The sequence below is a fragment of the Gymnodraco acuticeps genome, unplaced genomic scaffold (assembly GCF_902827175.1).
Source record: "Gymnodraco acuticeps unplaced genomic scaffold, fGymAcu1.1, whole genome shotgun sequence".
NCBI classification, from domain to species: Eukaryota; Metazoa; Chordata; class Actinopteri; order Perciformes; family Bathydraconidae; genus Gymnodraco; species Gymnodraco acuticeps.
In genome coordinates, this window is record NW_022990707.1 from 343157 (window position 1) to 356800 (window position 13644).

Below are 13644 nucleotides of genomic sequence, written 5' to 3' on the forward strand. Positions count from 1 at the left end.
GACAGAGAGAGAGAGAGACAGGCAGACAGACACACAGTTAGAGAGAAGGACAGGCAGACAGAGAGACATAAATTAACATGGCACAAAGTCAGATGTTACCATTCAGCCATCGGGATCAGTATGGGACAACATAACCATAATCTTTGATCCAGATATGTGTGGCAACCAACTTGTTAAAACTTTATTAACAAAAAAAACACTGTGAAAAGGTTTAACTTCTAAAACCAAAACACAGACAACACTCAATGGAGTATTCTTTAGATTGTACCCTGAAGCACACTCTGCTTCCTCGTCTTTTTTTACAAAAAAATGGGACATAATTTACAGATCAAGAAAATAATATCGCCAGTCAAGTTAGAATCGTGGTCAATTAATTAATTCTCTAAACTAGATTAAATCTGACTTCTATTTGCAACCAGTGGAGTGAACCTACGCTCGCCACTAGAAAGAATGCAAGTTTAAAAAATATGTAATAATCATGAGATCAGGTCACCGATAATCTGTGAGCCATTAGATTTGGTCTCCTTATTACATAATTGGCACAACAAACTTTTTTTAACCCTTAAAGGGGCAATCACATTAGGAAAATTACATTACATTACATTGTTATAAGACCCATATTACACCCATGTAACACCTATAATGACGATAATTACATTGTTATAACACCATAATTACACTGTTATTACACCTATATTTAACATCTTGCATCTCTTTTTATAAAGGCAGGCTTCAGTAAGTAGTTAAAGTGGAAACATGAGCAGCTGAGGTAGATTTGGCAGGCAGGCAGGCAGGCCAACACACTCTCACTCCCTAACGGAGCGTCCACACTACAGCTTCAAAAAAAGCTTGGAGCTGGGCGTGTCTGAAGCTTGGGGATTTTATTCGAGCAACGCGACCAACAACCAATCACATGAATCTCCCACCCCCGACATACAAAGCAAAAAACCCCGGGGATTTTATGCGAGCAATATATATATATAAACTCCCCAAACAGACGAAAACCTACCAGTTTCACCCACTGTCTCTGCCACCTCCCTCCATGCCTGGTTCCTCCGGTTTGTATCCCGGTAGGTGAAGAGGTTCTGGTCATACAAAACCGGGTGATTTGCTACGGCGATAATTAGTTTCTCCTCCATCTTTTTTTGAAATATAGAAATGAACGGCGGGATATCTCTCCCAGCTTAGACGCGGTTTGATTGGCTAGCGCTTGAGCTGTCAGATTGTCAGAAACGGGATTTGATTGGCTGGCGCTGGCTACTCCGGCGTCTCCGGCGGAGACGGACCGCTATGCTACCCACAATTCAGTTCGGCGAAAAGCGAGGCAACGTGACGTCACCCCATTCAAAGTGAATGGGCAGACGCGTTGGAAACTGTTTTTGAAGCTGTCAACGCTGTAGTGTGGACGCAGCTTAAGCGTCCAGGAGCGACGCTTGGTCAGGGTCCCGTGGCGTGCAGTTGGGACGCGCCAAGGCTCCTTCAGCTTCATAAACGGACGCAAAGAGCTTTCAACTGATTGCAATGTATTCCCATCGGCGGCGGTATTTGACGCTCAGGGAAGCACCGCATCCATTTATGTCGGCAGCTCTTAAAGACAATGTGAGCGTCCATTCCCATTGGATAACGGAGAATTGTACACCCGGAAGTAAGTATTCTCCTTACTGTCGATTGATTTGACAGTGATATCTGCACTACTCTAAGGGCGACTGTGGCTGCAAGGGAGTGCGGTCGTCTTTCAACCAGAAGGTTGTGGGTTCGATCCCAGCCCGTGCAGCCAACATGTCGATGTATCCTTGGGCAAGATACTTAACCCTGAGTTGCTCCCGATGGCATGGCCAACGGTGTGTGAATGTGTGTGAATGTTAGGTCCTAGAGCAAGTGGTACTGCTCTGTATGAATGGGTGTGAATGGGTGAATGACATGTAGTATGTAAAGCGCTTTGAGGGGTCGTAAAGACTGGATAAAGCGCTATATAAGTACAGTCCATTTACCATTTACCATCAACTCAAAAACACCAGATTACCTTTGTTAATTAAACAACATTGATAGGTTTAAATTGTGTACAATGCTTTTGTGTTTTTCCCCTTCAATTCTGAGAAACAACTTGTTTTCTCTGAAATGTGGAGCGCCAAAGAGACTACACTACCCACAATCCCCAGCTATTGTTGTGACGACGCCTGTCCGCTTTGCGACAAACCCCGTGATTAATATTCAAGCTCTGATTGGATGTTGGAGTGGCAGTGCGCCAAGGTTACGCCGACCGTCAAACAGCTGTTTGAAATGGAACTAAACCACGGCAGACTATCCAAAACTGGACTCAAACGCCCCCCGAGAACTACACATGCTGGCTATTGTGTTTCGCAACATGGTCTCTATGGCACATCTCTACTGGGAATTGTAGTTTTAAAAGACGTTTTCCCCAAAATTAGAAGTTGACAGCAATGACAGTATTAAACTGTGTACAGCCCTGGAGGTTTAGGTGATAGGAAACAAATTGGTGTGTACACATTTAAAACATGTAATTACTAAATGGGTGAAAATCGCTTGTGTCCATAATGGGCAGCATTAATATATACCCACATGACAGCTCATTGTTACTTTGTAATTCTACTCCACTACAATTCAGAGGTTAACCTGGTATTTTTACTCCACTACATTTATTTGAGTTACTGCAGATTCTGATTAATGATGTGAAATATAAACAACCCTTAAATCAGACTTTAGTTACACCTGAGTAAAATTCAGGGAAGGTGATTGTCAAGTGCCAACAATCAGGAGAGATATTTGATAGTTGGTGCTTGAGAAGACTAAACATTTATCTGCAGATCTCTATAAAGTATATTCATTACTCGTTATTCTCTACTAATAGTTCATTAAAAACTCTATATAATTGATATTTTGCACATCCCTTTCAAGATTTCAAGATTTTCAAAGGTTTATTGACATATCATATACTTGGGTCACAGGTTCCTCAACAGTGCATTACAAGACATCTATCAATATGTGTGTACCTCCACCATTAAACTGTCATATTCTGCACATTTCTTATTCTATCTACATACATAAGAGTATAATTCATGTGTATAATATCAGTTAAAATAAGTGCTTCAACATAGTTAACATTGCAGGAAAGCAATATATTATACGTTAAGTACTTTGTCAGGCTTAATATTTATCTGTAGATAGATATCCCCAAAGCGTTTTTGTTATTTAAAAGAAGACCTTAATCTAAAGTATTATTTAATGTTAACACATTAAATAATACTTTAGATTAAGGTTAAGGTTAATTAGTTTGTCTGTTTTGCACATCCTCATATTAATATATTTCTACATCGTGCACTAAACTGTTTTATTGTAGAGATCACTTACAGTATGTTCTTGATTTTTTTATATTCTATATTTCTATCATTGACCTTCTACTTTCCCCCTATAAAGTATATCTTATCATATCTTAAGATAAGATATGATAAGATATACTTTATTGATCCCAAGTTGGGAAATGTTTTTGTTACAGTAGCATACTACTTTGTTCTACTCTGTTTGTCCCTGCTTAAATGGAGACAAACAGAGTAGAACTCTTAATGTACTCTTAATATTTTTCATCAAATAACATTATTCAACAAAAAAAATGCAATAACGTGCTTTAACCACTAGGCGGTGCACACAAGGTACACACAGCATACTAATAATAACTTTGTATTATTAGTGTAGGACACTTATGTATGTATAATATCTGAAGATGTGTTTTATTCATGTTTTTACATAATTGTACAGGATATTGCTATACTATTTCTCATGTTTTACTTCTAACATTAATATCTGATTTGTAAAACATCACAGACAGAAAGGTATATCCGTCATTTAATGGTAAGCCATTGAAATTGTGATTCCATAGATGTGTCTCCCATCACCCAAATCCCCTGACTATTCTCTCAACTCAGTATTTACATTCTTATATTCAAAGAAAATCAGTAATATCTTTAAAAACGTGCATTGTGGCTAAAACATCCAATCAGCGAGCTGAGGATCTTTCCTACGTCTGTTTCCGGTATTGTTCCTGTAATGAGAGTTCACATTTATGCTACATTGAAGGGTGGAATTCACTACACATCTTCAGAAACATAATTTGCTTCAGATATAACTCATAGCAAATAAAGTATACAAATATAAGTAATAAAAAGATAAAACACTGGCATGTAATTTACGTTAGAATAAATAAAATGGTTTTGAATAATAGATGAGAGTAAAATATACGTCACTTTACAGCCCCGCCCACTTTAGGGGAAACCAACGCTGTCATTTGAACGGCGGTCAAGCCTGAAGCCACAGAGATCTTCTGTTACTGTCCTTTCTTCTTAGAGGAAGTACAGAAACACGTAACTCTGGATTTGTTTTAATGTTTGAGGTACAATAAACGACACAGCAGCTTTTTGGCATGTTAAAACTATTATTTTCTGCCTCGCTCATGAGAGTAACAGCTGGCAAAATTACAGCCTCGCCTACTGATTTTAATTTAACCATATATCGAGCCCGATTCTCAATTTCAAATGTGTGCTCTAAAATGATATTTATAAATGACTATTATCATTATTATAAGCAAGACAATAAATGGCAAAGATATGTAGAAAATAAACGTATTTGAGATACGTTCACAATAAACGTAAAGTGGGAGAAAATACGTTTCTAGCTAAACGTAATTGAGAATGCAGTTTAGTTCTGTGGGAACGTAATTTTTAGGAGACAGGGTTGGACTTTTTTTGTATGAATTTATGTTTCATACAATCACATAGCTTGTTGACTTATCACGAGGTTTGTCAAAGCGGACAGGCGTCGTCACAACAATAGTTGGGGATTGTGGGTAGTGTAGTCTCTTTGGCGCTCCACATTTCAGAGAAAACAAGTTGTTTCTCAGAATTGAAGGGGAAAAACACAAAAGCATTGTACACAATTTAAACCTATCAATGTCGTTTAATTAACAAAGGTAATCTGGTGTTTTTGAGTTGATGAGTAGATATCACTGTCAAATCAATCGACAGTAAGGAGAATACTTACTTCCGGGTGTACAATTCTCCGTTATCCAATGGGAATGGACGCTCACACCGCCTTTAAGAGCTGCCGACATAAATGGATGCGGTGCTTCCATGAGCGTCAAATACCTCCGCCGATGGGAATACATTGCAATCAGTTGAAAGCTCTTTGCGTCCGTTTATGAAGCTGAAGGAGCCTCGGCGCGTCCCAACTGCACGCCACGGTCACCCTGACCAAGTGTCGCTCCTGGACGCCTAGGGAGTGAGAGTGTGTTGGGCAGGCAGGCAGGCAGGCAGATGGATAGATAGATAGTTCATTCATCACACATTGGGAAATGTGTGGAGAAGGTGGAAAACAAGTATAAACATTGCTGCAGCTCCAGCTCTTTCTGATACTGCACCATTTCCTCGAGCCATTTCTGCTCCAGCTTCAGCTTCTCAGCGGCCGCCTGCTCAAGTTCGCTCTTCATTTTGCGGTTATTCTCCTCCAGGATTTTGACCAGCTCCTCCCGCTTAGATTTTTCTTCCTCCTCTCTGGCCTTCTGGGCCGTGAGCTCTGCCTGCCGCTATCTCTCCAGCTCCTCCAGCAGCTGATGCTCCATGATGCGCTTCTTTTTTTTTGTCTTCTCTTTGTGTCTCACAGTTGAAAAGGTCCAGCTCTTTAGCCAATCTTTCCTCTTGTTCAAGTCGTTTTTTCCTGGCTGTTCTCTCCTCCTCTGACTGGATAAGAGCGGCCTCCACCTGCCTGTTCCTCAGCCCTTCCTTCCCCTGCCTCCGGAGTCTCTGTTCTTCTCTTAACATGGATACCTGTTGCTGTATCTGTGATAACTGCTGCTGCATGCTTCTCCAATGGCACTCCTGAATTGAGGACGCCTTCTTTGTCTGTTCATCTTCGGTGGCTTGAGCTCGAACTAGCATTTTCCCCAACCCTGCTAGCTCCTCCAGCTTCCCTTCAGTTTTGGACTCAGCTGTGCTGCCTGGCTCAACTGATGAGGAGGCTCCCCCCTCTTGGTCCTCCTTACCATCCTTCTTTCCACCTCTCGTCATCATATCACTGTATTGTGGGGCCCAGCTTCTGACACCATTTGTGAGGCTGGCCCTTTAGTGGCTGGATTTGCAGTGAATTAATCGACAACGAGAGGAGGTAGAGTTGCAAACCATGGTGACATTTATTGATCAAAACACCACAGGTTAACAGATAGCCAGCATGTAGGTGTTCACTGCTCCCTCTCTTATGCCCCCTTTTCACACCAACGCGGTTCCAGGGAAAACCGGTTCTTACCAAGCAAAAAAAAAAATCCGGTCTAGAAGCAAGAACCACATACGTCACGCTTACGTCGGAGGGGGGCGAGATTAACTTGAGCTAACAGTTTATAATAATAAAATAATCACACTTTTTTCTGACTATAAAGGTTGTGTCTCGTATGTAGGCTCTAACTGTTAGATAAGCTATCTGGCCATGTGTGGTTTGTGAGGGCTGCGTATAAACAGTGTCCGCTGTTTATGCATATTGGACATAAATCGTACAGACATATAGAGGAACGGACCGACTGTCACTGCCCGTCCCTGAAACCCCTGTTAGTGTTTGTATGTGTTTGTTTCTACTGTGTGTCTGCTGGTCTGCTCTACACGGCTGGGAGCAATCTCCAATCAACCACACCTGCAACCTGCTCATCAGCCACACTATGAAAGCCTGCAGCCTGCACTCATTTCCTGCCAGATTGTTGCCGTGAACGGTTTGTTGCGTGCCGCTCTAGCTTTTTACCAGCATATTCTTTGACAACTTTGGCTGCTTTTGCCTCACACTCATTTGTATGTCTCTGACGACGAGTACTCCATGTACTTCCTGGTTCTCAAGAAGACAGGGGAATAGGCTACATGCACTAGGGTCTGAGACGTACTTCCGCCTTAGCCGTAATACGGCTCGGCAGCTTCCGGTTTGCTTCCGGTCTGCATTCCGGTGTCCCACTTTGTACGGCGTCAGCTAAATTCAAAGGCGTCCTAAGTTTTCATGGCTTTCCGACCGAACTCGAGCTGCGAAAACAGTGGCTGGTTAAAATACGACGCGATAACTTTACAATCTCCTCTCACTCCAAGGTCTGCAGTCGTCACTTCGCTACGGATCAACTAATAGAGCCATTGATGGCCGTAGGAGGCTTGTGAAAGGTGCTGTACCAACTCTGTTTGAGTGGAATCACTTCACTGCTCAAACACCGCGGGCTAGTGTTTGGGAGAGAAGGGAGCGGCCCACTGAACCAGTCTCTCGGGAGGAGCAGGGAGAGCACATCGATGTCCGTGACCATGATTACTGCTCAACCCCTGAACCAGCTTCACTGGACATGTCCTCTCAAGCTACAGAAGACAACTCCAAAACAGTGGAGGATCTGCAGAAGCAACTGCAGGAGTTAAGAGTCCAGCGAGAGTTTTGCTTACAGCGGTTTGCTGGCTCCGACGACAACATCCGATTCTATACCAGGTAATGTTTTGGCTAAATTCTATCCAAGTTTTTGGGATGGGTTAGCTTATAAAGAATCCTGTTTACCTGCCGTTTGACTGCTGACTATTTGCATGCAGTGTTGGAATAAGTAGGCTACTCAACTTAACTGAAGTATAAGTACAAATACTATGGTTTGAAAATACTCCTGAACTGAACATGTAGAATCATAAGTCATGTGTTTTCATATATAAAAAGTAACTAGAAACTATGAAGGTTAACTAAATGTGGTGGAGTAAAACATACTAATACTAACAACATACTGATAATACTTTACTACAAGTGGAAATCTTCAAAACCTTACCAAAGTAAAAGTACATGTCAATATCCACTGCGTTTCCCCCAGTTGCACACTTAAAGGTGGGGTAGGTAAGTTTCAGAAACCGGCTCGAGTGCACTAACATTTGAAAGTACACAGCCGAAACGAATCCGCCCCTTCCTTCAGACTTCCTTACAGAGCACCTCCTCCAACACACATGAACGCGCAATGCACGCCCAATTACGGCACACCCAATGAGGGCACGAGATACATTTGTGCGTGCACGAGATGGAAGGCTGACCGACAGGGCGGCAATCGTGCTTTTTACAGTACCACGGCTTCCACAGATGACATTTTTGAATGGATTTTTTGTCAAAGCACTTCAGATATTCATTGCTATCGGGATGTTAAGAGCATTCCATGGAATATAACAAAAAGTGTATCTCGAGCCGGTTTCTCAAACTTACCTACCCCACCTTTAAGAATGAAGAGTAAAAGTAGTCATTCTGTGTAAAATGTTCCCTGTATGTTTTAGATTATTATTACTGCTGCTTTAATGTAGTTGTTACATGTTACTGCTGTATATTACTATACCTGCACCAAGTGCCTTCTTAATCAGTCTATTTGAATTGTAATGTATTATAGCAAACAAGAGGAAAGCATTAGCCCATGTGTAACGAGTCAATTAATGACTGAAATGTGTCTTTTGTGTACAGATTCCCGAGCTATAACCACCTGATGGCCTTCTGGTTTTTGATTGAGCCTTCCATTTATAAAATGGTTCGTGTTACAAGAGCGATATCAGCTGCCAAGAGGAATGAAGAAGTGGTTACACACGCACGTCCATCAACGGTAGGCTTTGTTTCTTTTAACACACAATCTAAACACAAACTGAAGGGAAAATGTTTCTCCGACATTTCATTGCTTTCGTGTAGGCTAAAAGGCTATAGTACTCAATCCTTTTTGAATACATCAGAGAACTAAAACAACTTAATGTTTTTCCCATGGTGTGCTACATTCATGACATTAATATAGTACCCTTTTTTAGTTTGTATCTTCCAGAGACAGCTGCTTCAGCCAATTGACAAGCTCTTCCTTTTTCTCTGCTTCCTGTCGTTGGGTTTGAAAGAGAGGGACCTTGCAAACCGCTTCAACGTACACCAGTCCACTGAGCCGCATCATTGCAACATGGACGAGTTTTCTTACAACTTTATTGGGGTCACAGTGCATCTGGCTTACACCTGCAGAAGTTCAAGCCCACCTCCCAGAGGCATTCAAAGATTTCCCAGACACAGAGGTGATCCTGGATTGCACAGAGCTGAGGTGTCAAACACCATCCTCAGTCCTCCTCCAAAGTGAAATGTATTCTACATACAAATGTCACTGCACCATGAAAGCCCTGGTTGGCATAGCCCCACATGGCGCAGTGACATTTGTTTCCAGTCTGTATGGTGGTTCTGTCAGCGACAAGGAGATGTTCAAACAGTCTGGAATAGCTGCGTTGTTGACTGAAAACATGGCAGTGATGGTAGATAAGGGCTTCCTGATCAGCGATTGCTGCAAATGCAAAGTGTACTGCCCACCTTTTCTGTCAAAGCAGAAGCAAATGCCAGCCTATCAGGTGAGGGAGACACAGGCCATTGCCAGACTGAGGATTCATGCGTGTCATTAGGAGGATAAAAGAGAACAAACTTTTTTATGGTGTCATCCTTAGGGTTGGGTACCGAGAACCGGTTCCGGTTCGGAACCGGTTCCAACATTGAGAACCGTTAAGAATCGGAATCAGAATCGTGGAAATTCAAACGATACCCAACCCTAGTCATCCTCCTGTCCCATGCCTACAACATCAACCAACTGTTTGCAGTAGCATGAATGCTGTCAAACTATCAGAACAAAGCACTGGTCAAGAAATGGGTGAAATAAGACAAGATGATGACACCTGTGCAGGTAGCTGTGATTAAGCTGGGTGAGCACACCGTAATCCCGTGTTGCCTGACACACGCTAGTGTTTTGTTTGAATAAATGGTAAATAGCAAATTACAATGCGTTGATGATTTCTTACAAATGCAATGATTTACTATTTCTTACAAAAAAATCACTTCACTTTATTGTCTTTTTAAATACAATTGTATATTTATTTACATATATGAAATGTGACAAACAATATATATCAAAAACAAAATATTGAAATCACATTTTGTTGTCATTCAGAACACATAATTGAGGGATTGCCTCCTAAAAACAATGATGGCTGATCCAGGGTCTAGCAGCTAACTGCTTACAGAGTTAACAATGGTTACAGTGCCCACTACTTTTTTAATGACAGGTACTTCGGCATGTATGTGTAAAAAAAGAAAAGTCTACTTTTTCTCTGATTGCTCTTTGCACTTCTGGATCTGTGTATATTCTTTGCACCAGGTAGTCCTCCTGTGCCCACACTACAAAGTCACACCACTGCATCCCAGATACAAGAAGTTGACCCTGTACTTGCCAGTAATAGGCATGGCTTTTCTTGAGCTTAGGGGAGCCACATTCCATCTGCACATATTTGCAGTCGACATAATTTGGGACATTGGGACATTTGAATTCAACAAGGCCAAATTGGGGATATTCTGTTGGGTCAAAAACAACTCCATCAGGGGGGGGCACCAAGCCAGGGCGTAGAGGGGTGAATGACAAGGCCACAAGGGGAGTAGTTCACGTTTGCCAGTCTACTGTATTCAGCTGCTACTGTGGGCTCCATCTCTGCACCTCTCCTCATTTCTGCAGTCTGCCTTGTACCTTTGAGTATTCACTCTGCAAGAGAGTTAGCAGAGCTCTCACCTCTGACGTGACAAATCTCTCTAAACCTAGAGGCAGTAACCCTGGGTTTGCGGATCAGATGCCACTCTGAGCTAGAGCTTTGCTCACGGGTAGCCTCCTCAATTTTGTGAGACATTTCCAAATCAACAGATAAGCTGTTCATATGTAGTTGCTCCTCTTCTGAGCACACCAGCGGTAAATCACATGGCAAGATCACATACCCCTCTATGGGCAAGTGGGGTGTTGGTGGTGTGTCAGTGTGAAGTGTGGTGTACCGAGACGTCAAAGCAGGCATCTGATAGGACAGAACACTGCCCTCCTGCACAATCCCGAAGGCACTTTCCACAAGGGGCTTGTCAGGTCTCATGTTCATTGTGGTCACAAGCGGCCTGTCTTCAATGCTGAATGCTGAGTATGCCTCCGTAACTCTGAACAGGCAGGGATCTGGTAATGGCCCCACCATGCCTCTGTAGAATCCACTCCTACAAAGAATGGCAAAGACAATATAGCACATTAATGTGACAATAAAGGTTAGGAATACAGCACCAGAATTATGAATTTTAAAAACACAGGAAACACAATTTTCCAGCTAAAATGACCATACTCCAGTCTGCACCATCCTATTTGGTACAGGCTTGGTGAAGATCATGGAGTTGATGGGCCCTGGCTTCACACCCTTAAAGGTGGGGTAGGTAAGTTTCAGAAACCGGCTCGAGTGCACTAAAATTTGAAAGTACACAGCCGAAAAGAATCCGCCCCTTCCTTCAGACTTCCTTACAGAGCACCTCCTCCAACACACATGAACGCGCACATGACTTAGGTTAGCTATATAGTTCAGGGGAATTGTAAACCATACAAAACAGATAATTACAATTACCTGTCCAAGAGAAAAAGAGCGACCACGGCGTCAGATTTCAACTCGGTGTGTATGGGGGTTATTCCCTATCTTTATTCAAGAGCGTGGTATTTAAATTTGAGAGCATACTTTATTGATTTCCTTCACTCAAACCCTGTCATCGCACCAAAGACAAACCAAAGAGTAACCGCCTTTACGGGATGCTGTAATAAGTAAAGCAAACGCACCCGCAAGGACACCTGGCCTCCTATTGGTTGAGGGATTTTGACAGGATTGTTGCACAAAAGTTTCGAGCGCGCACAGAATAAATCTGAGAGCAGAAAAAATCTGTAAGCAGCAATATATCTGAGTGCAAGCGTACAGTTTGAGCACAAGCAGAGCAAATCTAAGTGCAAGCAGGCACTATTTGAGTGCGAGGACAGGGTTTGAGGGAAATAAATACATAAAGTATGCTCTCAAATTTAAACACCACGCTCTTGAATAAAGATAGGGAATAACCCCCATAGGTGTGTTCCATCAGTAGTCGCCATCGTTGAAAAGCAACTCCGATATTGACTCTGGTTTGAATTCTCCTAGTTTCCACTTTGTTTTTGTTCCTAATTTGCTCCGTTACATTATTTATTTTGCCACCAGTAGACGATGTTGAACCTAACTCTGCCATGGTGAAAGTGGCCACCTGTTGCTGGCGAGTCATTGAAGTACTGCTGCAATGCACGCCCAATGACGGCACGCCCAATGACGGCACGAGATACATTTGTGCGTGCACGAGATGGAAGGCTGACAAACAGGGCGGCAATCCAATCCGTTTAGCCGGCCCGGCTAAACGGATTGGTCGTACTTTTTACAGTACTACGGGTTCCACAGATGACATTTTTTTAGGGATTTTTTGTCAAGGCACTTAAGATATTCATTGCTATCGGGATGTTAAGAGCATTCCATGGAATATAACAAAAAGTGTATCTCGAGCCGGTTTCTCAAACTTACCTACCCCACCTTTAAGGAAAAGACAATTACTGTTCGTTGAGTCACTTTAAAACAAAAACTCTGTGAAAGATTACAAGTATTTGAACCTCATTGAAATTACCATTGTTCGCGGCTTGTGCCATTGCTGTTCCGATTCAGTACAGCTATGCACAGGTGGCACAACTGGCATGTTCAGTTCAGTGTAGTGTGCTGTTTGGAACAGCAATGCTACTGTGTGATTGCACAAAGCAGTTCCTGCAACACAGGAGCACTGGTTGTGCGTGAGCACCACTGGTGATGAATCACAAAGCGTTATCTAAAAAAGAGAGAAGAAATACTAGTGATTAGTAACCTCACTTGTGGTAAATGAGCCAGGAGGTTATTATGAGTAGAATTATTGCTTAGTTTTACTGACCCATTATCCTAGAAGAAGCATGTATTCCTGAATGCTTAGTCTTACCCTACAATACCACAATGAACTTTCTTTGGAAACTAAGATGCCTTGAAAATTGTATTAAAGCAGTTTTGACTATATATTTTAACCCCCAAACTTACACATCCATAATCAATGTAATAATATCTGACCAATCAGCTGTGATAAAGCAGGGAGAAGTAGGACACTGTTGAGATTCCCTTAAGGTAAACTAATGTTTAACTGAACTGAAACTCAATAAACAGGGGGGAACACAGTGTCAATGCTGCCTGCCTACACTCAAACTGTGTGCTGTCTCGCTCTTCCTCATTGACCTGTAGCACAAGGCTATCACGCTGACCTGCCCTGTCAGCCTGTCTTTATTGGACACTGAATGAAGAAAAACAGAGCAACAGCGTTAGATCTATACTCACGTCAAAACATCTATGGCAACATTGCTTTACAAAAGCTGATACCATTATGCAGTGTGGCTAACAACAAGACAACCTCTAGTTGGCTAGGCTATAAGGCCAGGGACGCCGTAAGGGGGTGACAAGTTAGGAGGATTCTAAGGGCCCGTGACTGACGGGGGCCCCAAAATGTTTAGAACATTAAGAAAAAAAAATGCAAGTAACCTTTCATCAATCCTCAATAATTAACATTAATAGAACGTTATATTGATAAAGTACTCACTAAACTTACGATTCATTTAACTTATTTTCTTCCAAAAGTTAATTATCCAAAGCCTATGTACACCCCCTTCTATTTACATGTAATGGTTTGGTCCTGCCTCCAAACGCGGTGCGGCACCGGCACTTGCAGAGAGTGAAA